At 45.5% G+C, this 24,931-nt stretch overlaps 1 protein-coding gene and 1 long non-coding RNA gene across 7 annotated transcripts in view; one reads left to right on the top strand and one right to left on the bottom strand.

Annotated features, from left to right (window-relative positions):
• NFIA (nuclear factor I A) overlaps positions 1-24,931 on the bottom strand; it is a 586,444-nt gene that overhangs the window by 521,618 nt on the left and 39,895 nt on the right. The window lies entirely within an intron of this gene.
• The window catches only part of LOC109489383, a 38,614-nt gene continuing 20,694 nt past the window's right edge, over positions 7,012-24,931 (top strand). The window contains exons 1-4 of one of the 2 annotated variants that reach the window (XR_002142370.2): positions 7,012-7,153; positions 8,240-8,327; positions 12,311-12,503; positions 17,832-17,902. This is a non-coding gene — a long non-coding RNA (uncharacterized LOC109489383). Of the gene's footprint in view, positions 7,154-8,239; positions 8,328-12,281; positions 12,504-17,831; positions 17,903-24,931 lie in introns of both variants that reach the window. The other variant, XR_002142369.2, reaches the window with a different exon arrangement.

Below are 24,931 nucleotides of genomic sequence, written 5' to 3'. Positions count from 1 at the left end.
GAAGCGCGGTTTGGGTGAACACTGCAGTCTGGACATACTTAGCTCCCCAGGAAGGACCTTGGACAATAATGGTATGATAAACAAAAACCATTATATTTTGCTTTTACTTTTTGTAGATCCTCAAGACCTTAAATCACCTTGTTCCACAGACTACCTTTCTGGAAGAGGAAATGGAAGCCTGACGGTTTTGTGACTTCTCAGGTGGTGAGTACTAGTTACAGGTGGGCTGAGATGAGAACCAGGGCTTCTAGCCTGAGGATCTTGTACTGTGTTGGGCAGGAGCTCCAAGTTATTTGGGAAATAAACGAAATCCCTCCATGGCACCTCCTTTAATTCCATTTTACTTTTACCCCTCCCCCATTCCTATTTTTATGTTACTTGTGCTCAAGGCCCCCATGGAGAGCCCTGTTCATGAGAAGCAGCCTAGAACAAAGGAAGGAGAGACAACCCTGGAGTCAGAAAGACCTGAGCTCAAATCCAAGCTCTACCAACTTGAGCAACTGACTTATTTCATCTGACGTGAAGACCTACTGTGTGCCAAGCACAGTTGTAGACAGTAAGTTTATAGCAGTGATGAGCAAAAGAAAGTTCCTTCTCCCAAGAAGCTTTCATTCTTGTAGGGAGATAATGACAGATAGACAAAACAGGTACAAAGAACAGGAGGTGTGTTTGGGGAACAACATATAATTCAGTGTGGCTAGAGCCTAGAGTCTAAGGGGGTAGGGAAAAGCAAGGAGAGGGTGGCTTGTAGAAAGACAGGATCAAGGATAGATTTTTCCCTGAGGACGGTAGGCAGCCACTGAAGAGTTTTAAGGAAGAGAGTGACATTTCCCTTTTATTTTACTTTGTTTTTTAAAAAAATTTCTAATTTAAATTTGATTTAGTTAACATATAGTGTATTATTAGTTTCAGGGGTAGAATTTAGTGATTCATCAGTTGCATGTAACACCCAGTGCTCATTCCATGAAGTACCCTCCTTAATGCCCATCACCCAATTACCCCAGCCCCCCACTCACCTCCCCTCCAGCAACCCTCAGTTTGTTTCCTGAGGCAAGCTGTAAGAGACTCTTAACTATAGGTGACATTTCCCTTTTAGAAAAATAACTATGCTCACAGATATGAAAAGTCATTTCGGCTAAAGGAATGAAAATGATGGGAAGGAGGAAAATGGTGTGATTTTGGGAAAATTATTTAACCTCTTTGAGCCTTAGCCTCTTCATCAGTAAAATGGGCGTACTGCCCAGCTAATAGGATTGCTGTGACATTAAATAAGGCAAAATAAGTCAAATGGCTTTAGCATTACCTGGCCCCGTGTACCCTTCGTATTTGAAGGTAATTGGTTTTTAAGAAACCCAGGTACCTAGTGGATTTCAGGGAGCCACTGGAGGAGAAGAAGGCGGGTGGGGCTGGACTGGGCTGGCTTACAGACTGAGGGCAGGAGCATAGACCTTCAGCCCCTGATTCAGAGTAGAGCTAATAATAACGGTTGCCGGGTGTCTAAGGATTATTGCTGGGGTAGAAGTGTGGTGGTGGGGTGGAGGGGGAAAATTGCTACTTTGAGACAAATCTGATCCCTGTCACAGAGAGAAAAGCCTTTTTCTCTGACACACCTTCATGGGTGTGTTGGGCCATAAGGAGCCTCTGTGGTACAGCCAGCAAGCGCTGTGGGGAAGGAGGTGAAGAGAAACCCGAATGGGTACGACATAGACACGAATGTGCAGGGCTGGGAGCAGACAGAGAAGAAAAACGTGACAGGAATCTAGGGAGAGAGCGGAGGCAAACAGTTAACAGGAGGCCAGAGATTCTGAGAAGGTAAGCAAGCGAGGAACTCCCCCCTGCAGGGATGGCTGCGAGATGAGAGGAACAGGACCCTCTAATCGCCTGATAGTGACTCTTACAATGCCATCTGCTGTGTGGTTCTCTTGTGTCACCTCCCATCAATGTTCTCCTATATTCTCAGTAAACCGTGTAGGAGCGGTGTTTGGGGCAAATCAAGGAAAAACGTAGAACTGTGTATTTGAGGACAGACACAGGAGGGGAAACACGAGTGTTTTCTAGATGTAGCTGGAACAGAAAATCTGAGTAACAAGATCAAGAACATATAAACCCTAGAATCCACAGCAGTCTTGGGGACTGTGAGATCTACTGAGGAATGGCGTGGAGGTAGTGTCTCAGCAATGTTATTAGACTTTCAAAGGACAGAGCATTCTTGAGCTGCATCTGGCGTTTGTCCTGACCATCCCATGAAGCACAGGGACCTGGAGAAACTATGTGTGGCCTTTTGGGGAAAACACCAAGCAAGTACCTGAGTTAGAACTTTGCCCACTTTATCCACATTTCCAAAATGTTGCCTTTTCACCCACCCACCCATCGATCCATCCATTTGTCCATCCTTCTCTCTAGTCCCCACACGTCTAGCATTCCATCATTTCTACCTCTTCCTTTCATCGCTCTCTGGTGCCCAGACTGAGTAAAACAAAACCAAAAACAACCCCCCCCCCAAAAAAAATCCCAAAAACAAAACAGGAAATCCTCTTTCATCCTTTAGACTTTTCATGGAAAATGTGAAACTTTAGACCTTTTTGGCCTCTTTCCAGTGCTTTACTGAAGAGTTTCCTCCCAGTACCTGTACTGATCACAAAATCGTTTGGAACCGATGTGGTCAGCTTCTCCCTTCACAGTTTGATCTAGGTATGAATTTGGGACTTTCAGATTGAATTAGAATCTATTTCCCCCCATTTTTAGCAGCTATTGACTAATATAAACTATATTTGAAATCCTCTCAGCTAGACCTGAATCTTTTGTATTTTTCCCTTAACTATTCTGATTGGTATAGATACTTAAGAGATTTTGTCTTCAGCCATTAAAAGGAAATGAATATTTTTTTTCTTGAAAGACTCCTACTTATATTTATTAACTATCTTCATTTTATCCCCAAACTATTTGGATATATCGTTTTTATATTATTAGTAATTCACAGGCGCTCCCAACCTGGCTTTGAGTATATTGTGGTGAAGGGATCTTTGGGTTACAACTCCATGAGTCTGATTCTGGAATGTAAACTCTAGGGCAAAAATTATTTTGAAAGTAGGTTGAAGCCACTTTTCTGGCATGGTGATCTGAATGTAAGAAATCTACAGTCGGAGGGGAAGTCTGAGGTTGTATCATAAAGACAGAAGCAAACTTGAACAAGGCCATGTGGAGAGAAGCACCTGGAAGCCTTAATGATCAGCTTGGCTTCCTGTCCCTGCAGTCCACTAATCCTCCAGGTGCAGCCACTTAATCTACACCTGTGGGCTCAGCCCTGCCTCTGAATCTGGATTCAATCCTCTTCCCATTTAAGGGGAGTTTAAGGAACTCTGGGCTGTTAGTTCAATCAACCCAATGACTGGTTCCCAATGACTGAGATTTGCATCTGAGTTCCCCTGTTTTTTCTAGGGCTTACCCCATCCTGCCCTCCTGGTAGTAGGTCTGAAGTTCAGTTTCCTGGGAATCTGTTCTGCAACTACCCCCACCCCATACAGACCACCCACGCATGTGGATATTGCCAATGCTGTTGAGACACTACTAAAACCGGGATGTCACTTAGAGCTGAAGCTTCCAAATGTCAGTTGCTACCCTGCCTACATTTTCTTCTATTTCATCTTCTCCCTTTGCCCCCTTTCACTGGGGTTTGCCTGACCTCTGGATGCGGGTCCGTTTTTGTCTCTTTATTTGGAAGCTTCTATGAATCAGTCACTACACTAAATCCTGTGAATACAGAGAAGAACGAATCACTATTCTTGTCCTCTGGGAGTTCCCAGCCTGGCAGAGAAGACAGGAATGGAAGGAAACGCTCCTACTCAGCGGATGAAGTATATGCAGAATGCCAGGAAAAAACAAGGAAGGGTGTCCTGCTCCCGGAGGGCTCAGAGACAGCTCCACAGCGGAGGAAATTTGAGCCTTAGAAAATGGGTAGGAGCCAGCTGTGTAGGTAAGTTAGCCGAGCATTGGAGCGAGGGAGCAGTTAGAAGCACATGTGTGTTTGGGGGCATTTCGAGCAATCTGGGAAGACTGCGGTGTGGGATGGGTGGGAGCTGAGGCTAGTGCACTGGGCAGGGGCCTGACCAGTGATGACCTTGTATGAGAAGATAACAATGACTCTGGCAGCGGTAAGAGAAGAGAGGATGTTAATTACACCAGATCCAGTGTTCTTTTTTTACCACATTAACATACTATTAATAGTAATAGCTTATACAATAACAAGAACTGCCATTTATGCCCCCACATGAGTTTTTTAGGATGTTCCGGAGTGTTTCCAATGCCCATGGTCTGATGTTTGGGAATTGCCGGGTGAAAGTGAGTTCAGAGGATTTCTCAGAGCCTTTGATTGGTTAATATGCTTTGTGACTGGGATGTGGCCAGAAGTGTTTCTCAAATTTATTTGACCACCACCTCCCCTCTCCTCCAACATTGCAAGGGACTCTAGTTTTGAGCAACACACTTTGGGAACAGACCTGGGACGTTCTTCGTGTCCTGCCCAGTTCAGAGCATTTATGAGCAGCCCATCCCCAGGCGATAAGAAGACACCAGTTACAGGAACCTTGTAAAAGTGTAATGTCACTCATCGTGCACCCTGCTCTGTTCTATCGCTCATAGCTGGCCCGAGACCTGAGAGCTAATCTCTTAGACATTGCACAAGGCTAAGGCTGCCAGGGGGTCACAATTTCTGAAAGGGAAACACAGGGAAAAGAATCAGAGTGGAAAGGGGTGAACTATGGAGGATGGGGAAGTACCAACAGTGGGAAAAATAAAATGGGGGAAGGAACTAGAATGAGTAAAAAACCCTCGCTGAAAATCAGATATGGAGCCCACTCCTAAGTTATGTTCTTGGTTTAGAGACTTCAGATCTGAGTTGAAAACATGTGGGTAAAAATTACCAGTAAGTCTGTGTTTCCCAAGCCCCGGAAAGGCAAGACCCTACCTTACTAATTTTGTAAATCTGTAATGGCAGCTGGTGTAAGACGGATGCTCAGTCATTGTGTTAAATGAAATTTAGGTTTTCTCTCTGGGGTTCAGCTCTCTTTTAGTGGGCTGGCTGCTTTCTGTTGACATTAAAAATAACATTCATTTAAAAATAGTGGTGATCTTTGGGACGAAAGAGTGTGACTGATTTACATTTTGTTCTTTCTTTTGATCTGAAACATTTTTTTGTATTATAATAAAGGTATTACTCTTATAATCAGGAAACAAAAATAATTTTTTAAAAGGTGTATCCCTAGTGCTCCCTTCATAAAATTTTTATAGGTAGAAAGAATGGAAGGTTGTAGGGATACACTTTTGTGGTGACTTAAACTCATCAACCCCAGTTTGGCAGGGAAGGGTGGAGAGAAAGTTGAAGTCTTCGAATCTCACATTTCCGAATAGTGAGGCCAGCACAGTACCTGGCATGCAGTAAATGGCTAATAAGTATCTGTTGCATGAACAAATATCAGGGAAGTTGGTGAAGCCTATATTCCCCTCATTCATTTCCCCTTCTGAAGATCTTTCCAGTTAGAGAATTCCTTCTGGGGCATAGGGGTGAGGGATGGCTGAGTGAGAAACAGGCTGCAGACAGGTTGAATGACCTGCCCAGGTCACTCCATAGGTTGGGAGGCCGGTTAGCAGAGCCAGAGCCAAATCCAGAGCCCTGGGTTCATGCTGGGCCCAGGCTGTCCAGGGCCTGCAGGGTCCTCGGCCGGTCGGGGTGCTGCCCTGCCGCGGATTTGCACACATGTTGCTCTCCACGCGCGGTGGTGGTGTTTGGAGCAAAAGGGTGCCTTGAACAGATCTTAACTACAGGGAACAAAAGTAACTTTGGAAAAAAAAATCCCTCACACACTAGCACCCTTCCTGCCGGCCCTGTTGTGATTTTGCACTGAGGGTGCATTTTAATTGATGAAATGTGCTACACAGCCCAACCAAATTGAAAAGTAACAACCTTCACTTACCATTTGGAGATGTGACGGAAGTGCCAGAAGTTAAACTCTGAGGACTAAATGAAATAACAGAAGCTCCCTATCCTCTCTTGAAGAAGCTCATTAGTTTTTGCTTTCTCACATTCTGTTTGCTGTGGCCTGCAGCCAAAAATGGCGGTGGTGGAGATAATAAGTGAGAGTTAAAAATATGCGCAGAGTGGTTGGGCTGTGTGTGGACCCCCCCAGGCAGCTGGGGGAGGGGCTCAGGTAGGGGCAGGTTGGGAGGGCGGGGAAGGGCAGGCGGAGGGGGAAGGAGGGCAGAGACAGGCTGAGAGAGACAGAAAGAGAGAGAGAGAGAGAGACACCCACACACAGAGACACAGGTCGTGGGGAGATGGCGAGACAGAGAAATGGAGAGGGACAGAAACACAAGAGTGTATGAGACACACATAGAGACAGAAACACACACACTGAGGTGGTGGGGCAGGGAGACAGAGAGAGAGAGGGAGACAGAGAGACATGAGAGATGGAATGGGCTCTGAGCAAAATATACCAGTTGGGGTGGCTTCAAAGGTCAAGGCCATGCTGTGGGGAAGGGCCGGGCAGGGTCAGTCACATCTTGTTGCTTCCTTTGCACACTCTACCCACAGCAGCAAGTAGACACGAGGGAAATTAGATTTAATGTGAATTTTGAGGGCAGATGTGAGAATGACAAGCAGGGGAGAGCATGTCTCAAATGTGGCTGTCCTGGCAACAGGCAGGTGCCCTAGTCCACGATTACAGTGGACTCTCATGCAAGCCCCCACTTATCAGGTAAATTGAGGGGGTCCCAGGGCTCACCCATTTATCACTTACTCCCTGTATTTCCGGGCCTTGCCCCAGACCTGGACAGAGCAGGAGCTTGCTAGGTGAGTGCTGGTTGTCGTCATGCACACGGGTACCACGCCCTCCCTTCCTGCTGCGGCTGCTGCTTTTTTTTTTTTTTTAAGATTTTATTTATTTATTTATTTGACAGAGGGAGAGAGAGAGAGAGCGCGCACACAAGCAGGGGAAGCAGCAGGCAGAGGGACAAGTAGGCTCCCTACTAAGCGGGGAGCCCCATGTGGGACTCGATCCCACACATGACCTGAGCCAAAAGCTGATGCATAACCTATGGAGCCACCCAGCCACGCCCCCTTCCTGCTACTCCTGGATGTCACAGTTCACTCCTGTATTCAGTAAGTACCCGAGCATCTACTATCTGGCAGGTTCTGGGGAAATGGGCAACAGTCCCTTTCCTGAAAGAACTTCCATTTCACTGGGAGAGACGGACTAGAACATCAGTGCCTCCACCCCGAGCAGCGCAGGGGGTCCCAGTGAGCTGCAGCTTGGGCCAAGCTTGTTATATGTACACGTCTTTGACAAATGCCACAGTGTGCAAGCAGACTTGGGTCTGAAAGGAAATGTCAGAGAGCAAAAAAAGAAAAGGAAGAGAAAGGAGAAAGAAGCTAGCATTTACTCTTGTGCCAGGCACTGTCACATATGTTATTTCATTGAATCTACAGCGTCACCCTGGCAGGTGGTTATTTTTATCTTCTTCTTCTTCTTTTTTTCCCCATAGACAAGGAAATGAAAGATCAGAGAGGTTAAAGAACCAGTCCAAGGCACCTCAGCTAGTCAGTGACAGAGTCACTAGCCTGGGTCTGTCTTTACCACCCCGGATTCCTTCTGAGGCCTGTGAAAGTCATCATGCACCGAGGAGACAAAGGGCCACCATGAACACTGAGGCAGCCCCAGAGCACAGCCAGGCTCTGGCTGCCGCCCACCCCTCCATAAATGTATTTTTCAACAATGAGGTTTTCTCTGCAAGTTAGTGATTTTATGGCTCTCAGCAAAAATCTGTGACACCAGATGTTAAATGCAGCAGGAGAAAGTTATTTTCATCATCGGTGAAATCTTGCACAGTGCACTGAGTCTGGTCACATATCTGACTTCAGGCAACATGTGATCTGATTTCTGTTCACAGAAAGAGGCTCGACAAGGGCTGACAGAGACGTGAACGGCTGTTTGGGCCTCTGGGTATTGGGAGAGGGGGCAGCTCAGTCTGTGACTTCTCTTGTGACTTGACTGGTAAACAACAGCTGGCTTATCTGTGGGACCAGACCCCTCGGCCAGAGACCCTGCAATCGCTTGCTGGGGGCTCGACAACAGTATTTTTGGAATTTGTCCACACTGAGGCCATCATTCCCCTCAAGTCCTAGCTGGTTGTGTCATCCTGACCCCTCCTCTAGTTCACTTCTGTGCTCTCTGTTCCCTTCCACCAGCGTGCTCATTCTGAGGAGATTCCAGGGCCAGCGCTCATGGAGACAGCCACTACTGGATTGAGCCATGGGAGGTTGCCATTGTTTTTTGGTAGGTGAACAGCAGCCGAATATTGGCCATTGTATCCAGAGTGGTTTCTTCATTGTTAATCGGGGTGTTGTAGACACCTGGATCACAGGGTTGTTGGGAGGTTTAATTAGATAATGTTTATAAAGACACCAACGACATGGCTTGGAACATGGTCCGTGCTCAACAAAAGGGAGCCAGGGTTAGAATCTGGTTACTCTCGTCCCAGGCTCCTTACTGCATCTGTCCGCACATGGAGTCTTGCTCCAAAGCCCTGCCTAATGCTTACTTGTGCCACTCTGCACAACTTGAGTCTGCCTGAAACACCTGTCCAGCTGCCAGGTTACACCATTGAAGACTAGCTCCAGCCCCGCGTGACTCGCCTGAATGTCTACCTGCCTGCCATTGCCAGGGTTCGGGTGTTGCCTTTCCTGCCTCATGGCTCCAGCGTAGCCAGCTGCAGGGCACAGTCCGTTCCCTCAGCCCGTGTTCACTGAGTTATGTGGGTCCTAGGTTTGCTTCCCATTGTATCTAGAAGAAATGAGACAGCAGGGTCTTCCGGGGGTTGGGGGTGGGGAACCATGACTGCTCAGCCTGGGCAGTTCTGTAAATTTGTTCCTAGACTCAGAATGGAGCAGAGGTCAGGACAGATTCCCACTAGCCTGGCTTCCAAGAGGGCGGTGCCTGATCAGGGACAATGTAGTCCTTTGCAATGAGAAACAGAGCTGCCAAAAGGAAAGGAACGCCGGTGTCAGTCCACAGTCTCCCTGTGGGAAATCCGCAGGGAAAGTTTATGGGATGTTGGCTGAAGAGTGTATCTGAGAAAAGGAGGCGAAGCATCTTGAGGGATAAGGAGGTCTGATGAGTCTACTGCCCCAGCCGAGCGCCCTGTCTGGTGGCCAGCAGGAGTCGGGGATTGGTTTTCTTCTCTTGAGTGGGACCAGGTAAAAACAACCAGTTCTTCCCCTTAAACACGTTAATTGTTTTTCCTATTCCACTAGGACCTCTCCCCTTGGGTGAACATATATCGCCAGTATATGGCGATACCATTTGATTCCATTAACTGTCTACTAGCTTCATGAAATGCTGTTAATCTGTTTTGCCTCCCTGAGATGATCCAAGTCGTATTCAGTTTAATTCAAGTCATTATGACAGATGTTTACCCTGCACCTACTACGTGCTAGGCCTGCCTAAGATTTTCCAGGTCATATTAAATTCAGTCTCTTCAATTAAGTTTAATTTGACAAGTATTTAGTGAGGTAGGCCCTGTCCTATTTCCCAGGGCTGCAGTGGTAGACAGTATGCGTACAGTATTCATCCTGTAACCTTGTTAGGGGAACTAGACAGGTAAATAAACAATTAGAAAACAGTGTAGAAGGGTTAAGATAGGGAAGTATGAGGAGACACTGGGGAGTCTAGGAAAGGCATGTCATCTACATTTCTGGAAAGCTTCCTGGAAGGAGTGACAACTGCTCTGGGGCCTGAAAGATCAATAGGAGTAGGGGGCAGCATGCACATGTGTTTGTGAATGCGTGTGCAAGTGTGTGTGTGTGTTTGTGTGTGTGCATCCGTGGCTATGTGTGTGTGTGACACAGTGGAGACAGGATGAGGAGGGTACCAGGGGTGAGGCTAGGAAAGTGTGCAAGGGTGAAAAGTGGGCAAGGTCTCCTAGCCCAGTTAAGGAGTTAGGACTTTGTCCTCATAACAAGGGGAAGCTATTGAGGAGTTTTAAGCAGATTGTGAAGTAATCCTATTTGTGGTTCAGGAAGATCACTCTGGAGCAAAGGCTTTGGGGGATTTCCAATATCCTCTACTAATACTGTTATAGATACACGTCTCAATTTCTGCTTATATATGATTAACTTTTCCGCATGAATTATGGATTATCTAGTTTATTTCATCCATTATTTCCAAGTTTCTGATGGGCTGGGGTAGAGGTTGGGGAACACTGTTTGTCACCCCATGAACTCTGTTCCCTCTCTTTTCCTGCCTGGTGTTGCTAGAAATGAACCATAATGCCTCACCCCAGACCTAGTAATAAAATACTGGAATAATGCCACATAGAAAAAGAGGTATTTTCATTAATGTTGAAACACTTTTTTGGAGGGAGCAAAATGGCCATAAAGATGGCTTTAAAAGTAATAATTATTAACTCTGCATTTGGTTGTTTAGGTTACTAAATGATTCCTGTGTTACGAAGGAGTCTGATGTGTGAGTGACGGAGACATCATTGATCACTTCATTAATAGAAAAGGCTCTGGGGAAGGACAGAGATAATCCTGTTAGGGAAATCAGCATGTTCTAATTGACTCAGAAGTAGTGGGGGCAGAGGGCTCCATTTCTTCTCCTTCACTTGCTGTCATCGGATTGAGAGGAAGCAAAGCTCTGCAGTTCTCGCCTGAGACTAGGTTTTCCTTCACCAAGGGGAGAAAGAGGGACCTGATGCTTGCCTCTTGTGCCACCAGGACCTGCCTATCTGGGGCTTCCCCGGTGAGGTGTGGGTAAGGAGCAAAATGGAACTTCTTCATACTTATAGAGTTACTCTTCACTTTGGTCTGGGTTTAACACATGGAGGAATGCTTTGCCTATATTTTCCATCTTTTGTCACTTACTAGCTATTTAAAAGTCCACATGTTGTATGCATGATGTATGTGGGTAACAGGATACTGGAAAACAGCTCAGTTTGCCCTTGTGACCCCTCAACCTTCTTGGCTGTGTGATCCTCCATCTGTGGGCTTCTCTTTCTTCCTCCCATTTCCTTCATGGGATTCCCTTCCTCTCTTCCTACCTCCCTTCCTTCCTTCCCTCCTTCCTTCTTTCCTTCATTCCTCATTCCTTCCTTCCTTTCAGGAAAGGTTAGTAACTTGCAACTTAAACCCATTCTATAAACATGTCTAGAGTACCAGTGGGAGCTAAAAAATAAGTGAGATCCTGTAACTTTGAAGGCAAGCCATGAACGGTGATTCTATAACGTGGAAAGTTCTGAGGGTTCAGAGAGGCGGAGAAAGCATTTACATTCAATGAGCAACTACCAGTGGCTAGCTACTTGCTGTACATTATTTCTTTTAATCTTTATGAAAACCTTCTGAGGTAGGAATTTTAATCCCCGTTATATTCGTGAGGAGATGATGTTCAGGGGATGTAAATAACTCGTTCAGTGTTCACAAAGTTCAGCTGTGGCCACAGGTCCATTTGACTCTAATACTCATGTTTATTTTGCTAGTATTTCAATGTATAGAAAAAATATATCCAGATTTTGGTGGGGGAAAGGGACTATGGGTAAAGGCTTCATAAAGGAGTAATACTGGAAATGGACACTGAAGAGTAGGATACTATTTTAATATTAAAATGGGGATTTTATAGTGGGATAAGCTTTTCAGTTAGAAAGAGGAGAAACATACAAGGAAACTTTTCACATTCATGCTAAGTGAGAGAAAGTTTCAAGGAGAGACTTCTGCTCTCCAAATTGGGTTTCTGGACCATAGCAAGATGTGTTGGGGGGAAAAAACAGGCTTTGAAGCCTGGCTTCAAGCCCTAGCTCCACCATTCTTCAACTTTCTCGTGTGATCTTTGGCAAAAATAACCACTCAGAGGCTCAGTTTCTGCATCTGTAAAATGGGAATGGTGAGATCTATGGCAATATCTGTGAAGATTGAAGGAGCAGATGTTTATAAGGTGCCTGGCACAAGGCAGGTCCTCAGTCAATATTAGCAATTCTTAAGATAAACAGCTACCCTTTGGGGTCCAAGTCACTGGGGTCAGTCAGGAGAAAGAAGTGAGGGAATTCCCAGACTCACCCTGGGTTTGGGCGATGGCTCTCAGAAGCAAACGCAGCTCCCTCTAATGACACCCCACTTGGCCATGTCTGGGAGCGTAACTATTTCCACCTTTTATTGTATAGTTAGTAAAGCTTTTATAGGCTTCAGTTTCCTAGGCAGGCAATTTTTGAAGTGTTTATTATTTCTGGTTCTTACTAAGGTGCTTTCTAGTGCCTCTTTACACCATAGGATGTTGGAGAATGTTAGAATATTTTGGTCCACTGAGGCCAATTTGGTGTGTGCAGCAGAAGGCCTGTGATGTTCATGAGCCAAGAAGTCTGAAGAAATGGGTCTGTGGACACAGGAAGATGCAGCCTCATAAGAATCCTGTACCGGCGCCCCAAACACATGGTCTCGAGCCGCGGAGTCAATGGAGCAGAAGGTGAGGCAAGCACTCACTGTACAAACTGCAGACAGGAAATGTTACCGTGAAGATCAGTTTCTTTACCCCAACACCAAAACTTACCAAACAACAATTCTTTGCAATACAGCAAAGTGAGAGCATGTGCCTCCCCAAAACCTCCCACTGAAGCTGCGGCTTAAGTACATGATCTGCCCCCTCCTCACTCTCTTATCCGACCTCATCTCCTACTCTTCTCCCTTGGATCTGCTGGGCTCCAGCCACATTCGTTCTGCTTTTCTAGAACATTCCAGTCCTGTCCTCGCCCTAGGGCCTTTGCTCTGGCTTTTCCTTCTGCCCAGGATGTTCTTTCCTGACTGCCCTGTTTCATAATGCTCCCTCATCCCTGGCACTCCTGTCTTCCTTACCTGCTTCATTTTTCCAGAGCACTTATTTCCAAGTTATAATGTTAGATACGTAACTTAGTTTTCATCCTAAGTTAGAACGTTATTTTAGCATTGTTATGGATTTAATTTACCTCCCTCCCCCAAATTCATATGTTGAAGTCTTAGCCCCCAGTACCTCAGAATGTGACCTTATTTGGAGGTAGGGTCTTTACAGAGGTAATCAAGGTAAACTGAGGTTATTAGGATGGGCCGTAATCCAATGTGACAGGGGTCCTTACACAAAGGGAAAATAGAAGAAGTAGAGATACACACAGAAGGAAGACAGTGGGGAGACACAACAGAGAGAAGATGGCATCTATAGGCCAAGGACAGAGGCCTGAAAAAGACCCCGCCCTCAGAACCCTCCAAAGGAACCAGTCCTCTGACACCTGGATCTCAGACTCCCAGCCTCCAGGTGAGACAATACATTTCTGTCATCTAACCCCCTGGATTTATGGTACTTTATTATGGCAGCCCTGGCCAACTAATACACATTCTCTGTCATTTCCTTTTCCACAATTAAACTTCTAGATCTCTCTGCTAGAACACAAGCTTAAAAAGGCAGAGGTTGTTTTCTGTTTTGATCGCTGATATAACCCCAGTACCAGAATGATGCCTGCCATATAGTTGCTGTTCAATAAATATTTGTCGAGTATCTGTCAGAAGACAGAGCATTCATACATTTATTCTCCGAGTGCCCATACTAGGAACCAGACTGGGAAGAGCAGGTCTCTGCCATTACTCGCTTGGTTCTTCTATGTTGGAGTCAGGACCCCTGCACTGTGGGCACTATCTTCATTTCTAGTAGGTTTCAGAAACCTGAGCCATTCTTCAGAAGAGCCATTCTTCAGAAGACCTGTCCCCTAGGGCGAGGACAGGACTGGAATGTTCTAGAAAAGCAGAGGTTGTTTTCTGTTTTGATCGCTGATATAACCCCAGTACCAGAATGATGCCTGCCATATAGTTGCTGTTCAATAAATATTTGTCGAGTAAATCTGTCAGAAGACAGAGCATTCATACATTTATTCTCCGAGTGCCCATACTAGGAACCAGACTGGGAAGAGCAGGTCTCTGCCATTACTCGCTTGGTTCTTCTATGTTGGAGTCAGGACCCCTGCACTGTGGGCACTATCTTCATTTCTAGTAGGTTTCAGAAACCTGAGCCATTCTTCAGAAGACCTTTAAGGATGAGGAGGGAGCAGCCCTCATCCGTGCTCAGAGAGAGTAGCTCCAGATGGAGCATTTAGCACAAGGCTCAGGATCCAGTTACACTTGACCGCGCTGCCACGAGCACTAATAAGGCCCGACGGCCTAATAGGCTGTCCTGCGGTGAGGCTGTGTTGGAAAGAGGTTACCAATAACAAGATTATTCTCTTGATGGTTAGCTTGGCAGGGGTCAGCAGTGCTGGAAGTAGCCTTGGGTCAAGGTGTGCTAGGCAGAGGCTCAGGTGGAAATTCTGGGGTCCCAAGCCAGTTTCAGAAGGAGAACCACCTTCCTTTTTGGCTGGGTACAGCACTGAACAGTTTTCTGGAGACACAAAAGGTCCTCTTTCTTTTCTTTGGCTCTTCTCTCACACCGGCCCAAGCAAACTAACCGTATTAGCTTAGTAGAATGGCTTTTATTGAACACCTACTTATGTGGCCGGTGCCACTCTCCCAGGAGGAGACAAAGAGGTTAGGGCCACATTAGAGAGGTACCATGAGGATGGAATTCAATGACATTAAATTAAATGAAAAGGAATGTAAAGGTCTGGCTTCGAGTGAGCATTGGAGGGTACTGAATTCCTTTTTTTGGCTTTCGGTGAGGGTAGTGACCTGAGGTGGAAGGCAGAGCATACTGGAAAAAGGCAAGTTGATTTTTAGTGTCTCATGGTGGCAAAAGCTCTTATGTGTTACAGGTTTCAGAGGAGGCCAGCGTCATTTGGCTACACTGGTTAAGGGGACAAGAGTGGACCCAGAGGCTGAAGGATGTTTGGGTAAGGGGAGATGTCTGGAGGTGTTTGGGTTGAGGCTGAAACCTGTGTATTTTGTAGGGACAAAGGCACCATTGTGGATAGAAGTGTGAGTATTTGGGAGGTCCCCCAGGTAAGGCCTGGGATCAGGAAGGTGGGGGGACTAGGCTCTGTGTGTATACTATTTCTTTAAAAATCACTCGCTTCTATGATCTATGTTCAATTATCATCTCCTTTTTCTAGCTGAGGAGATGGAGGCCCAGAGAGGGAAGTAATCTGACCAAGGTTTCACAGACTGTAGGAGGCAGTGTCTTGGTCCACTTCATTCTAAAGCTCATACCTTTTCCCACAAGCCAAACTGCCTCCGTTTTTCTCTTGTCAGCTGCTAGCTCCTTTCTAGCCCATGTCCTCCCAGGATGTGGGAGTACGGTCCCTTCGTCTGGCAATGGAATTCCTGCTGGGGAGTGCAGAGCACTTTTCTAGGTGCCTGTTTCCCGTCCCTTCACGTTTTCCAAGTGGTGGATGGTTGCACCTTCGCTGAGACTAAACCAACGTCTGTGAGGATGTATAAGGATCTTGGGGCTGCTGTAACAAGTACCACAAACTAAGTGGCTTAAAACAATAGAAATGTATTGTCTCACAGTTCTGGAATCAAAGTATTGGCAGGGCTCTGCTCACTCTCAACCTGTGGGTAAGAATCCTGCTTTGATTCCTCCTAGCTTCTAGTCCTATTGTTAGCATTCCTTGCTTGCAGCAGCCCCACTCCAATCTCAGCCTCTGTCTTCACAGGTGTGTCTCCCTGTGTGTCTCTTTTTATAAGGACTAGGATCATATTGAATTAGGACTGACCCCAATGACCTCATCTTAACTTGATTTAATATCTGCAAAGGCCCAATTTCCATATAAAGTCACATTCATGGTACTGAGGGGTTGGGACTTCAACAGATCTTTTTAGAGAATACAACTCAACCCATAAAAGAGTACCTTAGTCAAAATCCCACTACTGGATGGGACCTCAAATTGGATTAAATTTTGCATTTTAAAAATATCAGCACTTTCTCAGAGTGGCTCCTTGCCTTCCCCCCCCCCCCAAATTCTCTACATTTTTTCTCAACTCCTTGTTTTGTTTATCTAGCTCACAATGGGATTATCCTCTTCCTTCATTTGTGCTGGAAAATTTCCTCTTCTTTACACCCAGCTACCCCTGCAAATTGTTCTCCTCGACCTGAGCCCTGCTGGCAGCTTCTTTCTCTAACCCCCATAACAATCAGAGCCATACAATACTTAGGCTGACTATTTTACAGTTTACTAATTCCTATTTACCACTTGGTCTTATTTGCCTAACTAAGTTATAAGTTTCTGACTCTCAGCAGTAGAGGCTAATCATGACTCCTGCTCACTGTAACTCTCCACAGAGCCTTGCTGGGGGAATAGTATTCATTTGTTTCAGATTCTGATTTTCCATAAGGGTTCCTTGGATTAATACAACCACCCAGCCTAGTCATATGGAGAGCTGAGCAGTGATCCGGTAAAGCCGATGCTTACAGGAACCAAGACTGGCCAGGCCCTGCCAGGGGCCTTTAGTATTTTGTCTCCTTTTGCAAGATTTGAATCATCTGGGTAATTGTCTTAACTTTCCACCTGACTTAGCCTGTGCCCACCCAGCCCAAATCACTAGAGGTTTGACTAATCTAAGGACTGGTAGACTGGAAGCTAAACTGATTACAGACCTAAGCAGGCCCAACTGGAAAATATAAGGGCCCCTTTGTTCCAGGTGTCCTCAGAGTGGCTCGGCCTCTGGGGGGTCACATTGCAGGCTCTGCTCCTGGGGAGCAAGATGCTTCTTTTTCCTCCCCAAAGGCTGGCAGGAGACACAGAATAGTCTTTCTGCCCCAACGGCTTTGACCTTACTGATGTACATTGTCTGTGGGACCCTGGTGCTTCCTCCTTCTTCTTAAGTACCTCTCCTGAGACTTTCCAGGGATGGCAATGGGGGAAGGACTGAACAGGCCCATGTTCCCTTCTTTGTTTCTGGAAGTGACAGGCCCAATGTCCATGACACCCAAGGAAGTTAGCAAGAAATTGCGAATCTGAGAACTTTAGGCTGGATGGGTTTGCCCAAATACATCTTGTTTGAGGAGCAGAAAACTGAGGCCTCCAGAAATGAAGCTGTGTGCTGAAGACATACTTTACAAAGACTGGGTGAAAAATGTGAGATTATGACCCAGGTCTTCTCCCATCCAGACCAGGCCTGGTCTGCTCTGCCAGGTTGGCTTGGTCATCATGGAGCCAGGGATCCAGGCAGGGACTCTGCCCCATACAAGTATGGTATTCTTCTGCATGTAGAACTCAACCCACCTGAGGTGGTCTTTGCTCACCTCTCCAGCCTGAGCTGTACCTTTCTTCCCCTTGTTAACAAAACTGGAGCCGTCCTGGCCTTATTCCCACCTCCCCACCTCCCCACTTCCCCATCTCCCCACCTCCGAGATTTCATACACTGTTCTCATAGTCTGGAGCAGTATTTTGCCCACACTTCACCTGTATAATACCAACTTATTCTCTAATTCTCAGCTTAAAAGTCACTGCCTCAGAGCAATCTCCCTTGAGATCTGTCGTCTGAATAACACTTAGCATTAATTGCTCTCTTTCTTTTTTTTAAAGAGAGGGAGATTCTCTCTCTCCCCCTTCCTCTGCCCCTACTCACCCTCTCTCTCTCTGTCTTAGGGGAAGAGGGAGAGGCAGAGAGAGGGAGAGAGAGAGAATCTCAAGCAGACTCCACACCCAGCATAGAGCCCAACGCAGGGCTCAATCTCACAACCTTGAGATCATGACCTGAACTGAAACCAAGAGTCAGATGTTTAACCACCTGAGCCACCCAGGCTCCCCTGCATTAATTGCTTTCACAGGACTATGCGTTTTCTTTCATAGACTTGTCGGTTTATTTGAAGTCTTTGCTCTCCTATCTCACCTAGTCTGCAAGTCTCAAGAAGATAGGGACCATAGCTGCCGTACCAACTACCATATAATCTGGACCAGGTGCAAGGTAGGTACACTGTAGATATTTGCCAAAAAAAATGAATGAGTGAATAAAAGAAAAGACTGGCTACTTAGATATAAGAGGGGCTGACCTGTCCACTCATTGGAGCTTTGTTACTGCTACCGTGTTATAGAGAACCTACTAAGTCACTGTTCAAGCAGACTTGTGATAGAGGTCTTATTGTACTCAAGCTTCTATATAAGCCAACTGAGGCTCAGAGAGGACAAGTAGCTTGCCTAAGGTCACCCACATTGCAAATGGCCATGCCTGGGTTAGAATGCAAATTTGCCTGGCTCCAAAGCTGAATTTTGTTCATTATATCATCATCATGATCATCATCATCATTATTATTTTGAGAGAGAGAGAGACAGAGACAGTACACAAGCAGGAGGGTGGGGGGATGGAGGAAGAGGGAGAAAGAGACTCTTAAGTAGGCTCCTACACAGTGTGGAGCCCGACTCGGGGCTCAATCTCACAACCTTGAGATCATGACCTGAGCTGAAACCAAGAGTCAGATACTTAACCAACTGAGCCATCCAGGTGCCCCTGTTCATTGTTTTATGGGGCTTCACTGTATATCAGAAAATTTCTCTATCAGAAATGTCACCATGCCCCTGTGCGCATCAGATAGTTCAGGCTTTGGCTTTCCAAAGATTGCACACCTTATCAGTGGAAGAGCAAGGTCTTGATAAAACTTTGCTGACTCTTAAGTCAGAGCTTTGCATTCCAGCTTCACACTCGGGCACCCCTTGGGTATACACTCTTGGGGTTACAAGGCTCCTGGGCATGCACTGGCAGAACTCTGGGCTGTGTGGGGTGAAAAAGAAGCCATTACAACACCCATTCACCATGAATCCTGTTTTTTATTTTATCCCTCGTAACTGAGAACAAAGCTCATTTCAGCAAAATGTTCTGTGGCCAGGGGCCCAATGAAACTCCCGTTTTCAATCACTTGCACATAGTTAAGTGGAGACAGTTAGAACACTCTAATTACTGAGCTGGTGGGTCCTGCTGACACCTGTAAGACATTTGGAGCAGTGCAGGAAGTAAGGCTTCCTTTCCAGTTTACATCACCATTTAATCTAATTATTCCTTCCAGTTTCGCTTTCACATATTCCATCAAAGAAGAGATTGCTCATTTCCTTGTGAAACTGTATACATCCACTGTAATGCGATTTTTTTTTTTGCCTCTCATAAGTAATCTGAGATTTCCTAACCTTCTCCCTCTACTGTAGTCTCTGGTTAATGTATAAACTTGGGAGAAGTTTCTTGACAGAGAAGTCAAGAGGGTCTCACCTGGGGGAATAGCATTTACATTTCAGAGAATTTGAGAACTCAAAGAGGCCTTTCATGTCCTCAGCTGCATTAAGTCCTTCGTCTTCTAACTGAGGAAACTGAGGCCCCAACAGGGGAAGCCAATCCCTTGTTGAACTCTTCCTGAGCTCCTCCTATGTGTGAGACTCCAGGAAAAAGTAGCCCTTTTCCCTAGACCAAACCCCTGCCCTCAAGGAGCTTGTGCCCAGAGGAAAAGAAAGAAATGACTGTCGATGAAAATAATTAATCTCAAATGCACAAAGTAATGTGTAAAAGAAGTACAGGTTTTTTTTCAATTAAATTAAAAAAATTTTATGGAAAATTCCCTGAGTAATGCTTAAAATGAATTGTAAAGAGTGAAAAAGTTTCACTATGTAAAGAGTGGAGAAAGAGCATTCCAGGTGGAAGGAACAAGCATGTGGTTAGGGCAATGGGGAGATGCCTGGAACATCTGAAGTAGGCAGATGAAGAGAGAATGCAGTCAAAGAAGAAGTGAGAGTCAGGTGAGGGCCAGTCTATGGCAGAGTCCGTGTTAAGAATACCTTCTTGAGGTCATGAGTGGATATGCTGTTTGCCCTTCTAAATCCACTCTCCATCCTTCTGTCCTGTGCTCTGTGCCCTAGGAGGCTGACCCCTCTTTGCCCTCTGACTTCTGGTTGGGTTTGCCCCATAGGTGGCACTGGCGGAGATGGGAGTATGTGAGGAAGTCAGGGTATTCATTCCATGGACTGCTTCCTGGCTGGGTGGTAGGCTAGAAAGATGTGCTATGGAAGGCCACAGTGAGGTGGTCATCTCCTAAGGTTTCCCTTCACATGTCCCTTTTGGCTTAGTGATGGTAACATACTCTGCTCTTGCCAGTTTCAGGTCACTTCTGGTCTCTTGTCAGTCTTGCCCTCTCCTGCCCTCCCCATGATGAGCAGTCCCTTCATTAAACTCCCTCCAGTAACTCCACTGGAGTTTTCTGTCTGTCTCCTGCAGGGTCCTTTAAGAATGCTCTCACTCCAAAGGGCAGCCTGCAATGGAGAAGGCCCTCAAGGTGAGGACATCTGTGATGTGCATCCGTGATGTAGCTGCTGTGGGTCAGATAGAGGGAGAGGTAGCTGGGGGCCTAGTGGAGGACCCTCTGAAACCCCACAAAAGTGCACATGACGAAGTAAGGCATCTCTCAACACGTGGTAGGCCCAGAGATCTCAAAGCTGTCTTATGAAGGTACCTATCAAGGAGGAACTTTCCTACACATTTCCACCACCCTGATTCCCCAGCCCTGTGCTCCAACCACAGAGGGGCCAGAAGTCAGGATAAGCAACCTCAGGGAGGAGACAAAGGGAGAGAGACAAAACCGGGGGCACCCATTGTGTGGAGAAATGCCACCTGCCTGCTGCGGCTGACCCAGAAGATTGAAGTATTGATTGATATATTGATATATTGGCATCTCAAAGTTGAGTTTTGTCTGAGTTGTCAGAAAAGTCACAGAATTGTCTGAGCTTTCCACGAGGTGCAGGTGTATGACTTTGACCCCTACCAAACAAATTTATAGGGATTGCTGGAAGTCAAATGCCCACAAGTGCTTTCAGGATTACTCTCCATGTAATCTCCATGTATGTCTTCAACACATTGGTTTTGATTTTAGGAAATGCCACAAACTAAAACTCTGTTGTGAATTGATAAGTTACCTATTTCACCTTGTTGGGCATGCTAGACCATGAAACTCTTTTTTTGAGTAACTCTCAGGTAACTGATGTTCCTTGCACTGTGCTTTGGAAAATATTGCTTCTGATACCAAATACACAAGTAAGTAAAAAAAAATTTTTTTCTTCCTAGGGAGGACATTGGAATAGCTGGTTCAGGCTAGTATGATGAAACACTCATACCCCCGGTATGATTTTATCCTAACAATATAGTTGTAAATAAAAAATTGATACTCAGACCAGAAAGTTATAAAAAATCATCAGAGAACATTTTGCATACCTGCCATGTTATATAAATAGTTAAGTTACACTAATAATGTGGATGCTTTGTATTCCTTTAATGAGCTCTGAGACCCCACAGCTCATGGAGAGTCCTGGGAGGGGCCTACTGGGCATTAAAGGGAGGGTATTAAAAGAATAATGAGCATTTGTCTACCTTATAGTAGCCATCCACATGAAGTACTGTGGGCTTTGCTTTTATAAAGTCGTGTCATAAATTTATAACTGATTTAAAATACTTGCTAGAATCATGGCAATAAAGCAATAAATGAAAGCTAGGAAGGAAAAAAATATGATGCAAAAACCTGTCCTAGAGAGGACTTCATATTCACCTTTTTTGTTACTTTTTTTTTCCAAGTTTTTATTTAAATTCTAGTTAACACATATGGTAAAATTGGTTTCAGGTGTAGAATTTAGTGATTCATCACTTACATATAACAGCCAGTGCTCATCACAGCAAGTGCTCCTCCTTAATACCCATCTCCCATCTGACCCATCCCCCACTCACTTTCCTCCCTCCCTCCATCAACCCTCAGTTTGTTCTCTATAGTTAAGAGTTTCTTGGGGTGCCTGGGTAGCGCAGTCGTTAAGCGTCTGCCTTTAGCTCAGGGCGTGATCCTGGCGTTCTGGGATCGAGCCCAACATCAGGCTTCTCCACTGGGAGCCTGCTTCTTCCTCTCCCACTCCCCCTGCTTGTGTTCCCTCTCTCACTGACTGTCTCTCTGTCAAATAAATAAATAAAATCTTAAAAAAAAGTTTCTTACAGTTTGCTTCCCTCTCTTTTTCCCCCTTCTCCTATGTTAATCTGTTTTCTTTCTTTTATTTAAAAAAGATTTTATTTATTTATTTATTTATTTAGCGCGCATGCGAGTTGGGGGAAGAGGCAGAGGGAGGGGGAGAGAGAGAATCTCAAGCAGACTCTGCACTGAGTGCAGAAGTGGTGTAGAATGTTGGAAAAGGACAAAGATCAACCTGCCTATTATTGTGAGTTCTTAAGGAACACTGGAAAGTCCCACATACTTCTATAGGCCTTGAATTTGGGATGATGAGTGTAAAGAGATTGTTGATTTGAAAGTTCATCAGAAACTACTATGGATATTAAAGAAATTGGCTGGAGTCAGACTGAAGATGTCTCCAGTGTCTTGTGTGGGGGGGTTTCCTGCATAGGGCCAGGTCCATGCTGGCTGAAGCAATTAGTGCTCACCTATTTCAGACTATGAATAGAAAGGCAGTGAGAGAGGAAGGAGAAAGGGCACCGGAACATACAAGTGTGCCCCTCACATTCTCCTCCTCCCCTGACTCGCCACTCCAAGAAGCAGCACAAGAGCAAGAGAACGAATGGTCAAGGGAGAGCCTGACGCAGGGCTCGATCCCATGACCCTGAGATCAGGACCTGAATGGAAACCAAAGAGTCGGACACTCAGCTTACTGAGCCACCCAGGTGCCCCTTCCTGTTTTGTTTCTTACATTCCACATAGGAGTGAAATCATATGGTATTTGACAGCCTTATTTCCTGTTATTCCCCTTTGTATGAGTAATGGCAGGCTGACAAGCAGGCCTTTGTAGACCCTCCATGGAGTCCCTCAGACTTCCATTGTTTACATTTCTTTCCCCCAAAGACTCAAACATTGAAGTTGTGGGTGCTCGTGCAGCAACTACCACAGAGAGGGTGTTCACAACCTGTATGCTGAATGAATGACTCAGCCAGCACCTTCCTTTTACAGATGGGACACGGGCACTCATGTGCCAGTTCCGTCTTTTCTCTGCTTGGCTTCATGTCAGGTACTTTATCGACTTTAAATATAAACTTCACGAAATCTCTGTGAGGCAGGAGTTGTAATTCCTGTTGCGTGGATAAGAAGACGGAGGCCCAGAGAAGTCATACAGCTGGTGAGTGACAGAGCTGAACTTACCTCCCCCAACCCCAATGTAAAGGTAAAATGCCATAAAACGTACCTGTTCTTGGGTTTGTTGGGCTGTTGCACATTTAGCTCAAGACAAGAACTATAAAGCATAGAGGAAACCCATGGTACCTTCCTAAAAAGCTTTGAATGTGAGAGTTTTGGGCATAATGGCTCTGACCACTTCAGGAAACCAAGTATAGTACTTGATGGGCATTTCCAAGGTTATGAAGTTACAAGATGCCAGAAAGGAGGCCTTAGAATTGAGAGAACAAAGTAAAAAGAATGATACATATTCCAATATTTGACAGCATTGTGAAATAGGGAGGGTTTGTCCTTGGCGCCCCCTTATCTCTGTTTGTCGCCTTCAGAACCCAAAGAGCGAGACATTTAACGGTGGGATTCTGGGCACTGCAGTAGGTAATATGAGCACTGTTTAGGCTGTTCAGTCTGCTTCCTTCTTATGAGCATGGCTTTTGGCCTTCCTGTGAGGTTGCCAAGTTCATCTTCCCATTCAGTAAAAGACTCAATTTCTACGGTCTAGTCTTATTTTACAAAAACACATCTCAAGGCTTGGAGAGTCAAGCCGAACCAAGGTAGGGGCCCACTGCATTCTCCTGTGACCTTCAGGCTGTGCGTTCCTGATTCTTGGGGAATGCATCACTCATATTTTGTTCCTTTACTCAAGTACACTGGGAATGTTTCTTTTTCTTTTATTTTTTGGGGAAATGTTTCTTTAAATGACGCTTATTTAAGCGGATCATGTTTACAATCTCTCCCCACTCCATTACCCATTCTGACCTCATCTCATACTATGTTCTCCCCATTCACTCTGTTCCAGCCACATGGGCCTCCTTGATGTTCCTGGGGTGCACTAAGCAGGCTTGACCTTAGCCCTTACGCTGGCTTTTCCTTCTCTTCCCCAAGATACCTGCACAGCTTAGCACTCACCTCCCTTAGCATCTGATTCAAATATCAACTTTTTAGACTCAGCTTTCCTGACCACCCCATTTAAAGTTGGACCCTTTTCTCACCCAGTACTCCTTTATCCCCCTTCCCTATTGTATCTGCTGTGCTCAGAACACTGCCGGATACAGAGAAGGTACTCAATAAGTATTTTGAATAAATTAATAAATTCAAGCAGCCTCTGCTTTAATTAGATTTTCAGCAGCCACTCAAAATTCTGAAATGCCTGAGCCTAGGTGGCACTGTTCTTGCTGCTCAAACCCTTCCCATTTTTATTAAGCTCCTTCCTGCTGTCCAGCCTGAGGTCAAACCCTCTGGCTAACAAGGCCAAAGAGGAAGATAGCCTTCACCAATTATAGAGAAAATGCTAGGAATGGCTGTATATTTTGAATCAATACTTTTCTACTTTATTTTTTTAAAAGATTCATTTATTTATTTGAGAGAGAGTGTGAGCACAAGCAGGGAGAGGGGCAAAGGGAGAGGGAGAGGCAGACTACATGCTGAGCAGAGAGCCTGATGCAGGGCTCTATCCCAGGACCCCGGGATCATGACCTGAGCTGAAGGCAGATGCTTAACCGACTGAACCACCCAGGCACCCCAATACTTTTCTACTTTAAACACTCCTCATAAATCCCTTCTCATTCCAAATAAGGCTGACTAAAAAGTACCAACAGCTCAGAGTTGAGTTTGGTCTCCAATGTTGAGTCAAAATTTAAGTCAACCTTCATTTTTATTAATCTTTATTTTATGGTCAAGAGAGGAGTTAAGGAGCTAGAGCATTTGGGTCTAAATCCTTATTCTACCGCATATTAGCTGGGTCTTGTATAAGCTGCTTCACCTCTCAGTCCTCAGATCCTTGTTAGTAAAGGGAGGACAGTAATAGCTAC

The sequence above is a fragment of the Ailuropoda melanoleuca genome, chromosome 2 (genome assembly GCF_002007445.2).
Source record: "Ailuropoda melanoleuca isolate Jingjing chromosome 2, ASM200744v2, whole genome shotgun sequence".
Lineage (NCBI taxonomy): Eukaryota > Metazoa > Chordata > Mammalia > Carnivora > Ursidae > Ailuropoda > Ailuropoda melanoleuca.
The sequence above is the reverse complement of the archived record's forward strand: the minus strand, read 5'-3'. Positions and strand labels throughout refer to the sequence as shown.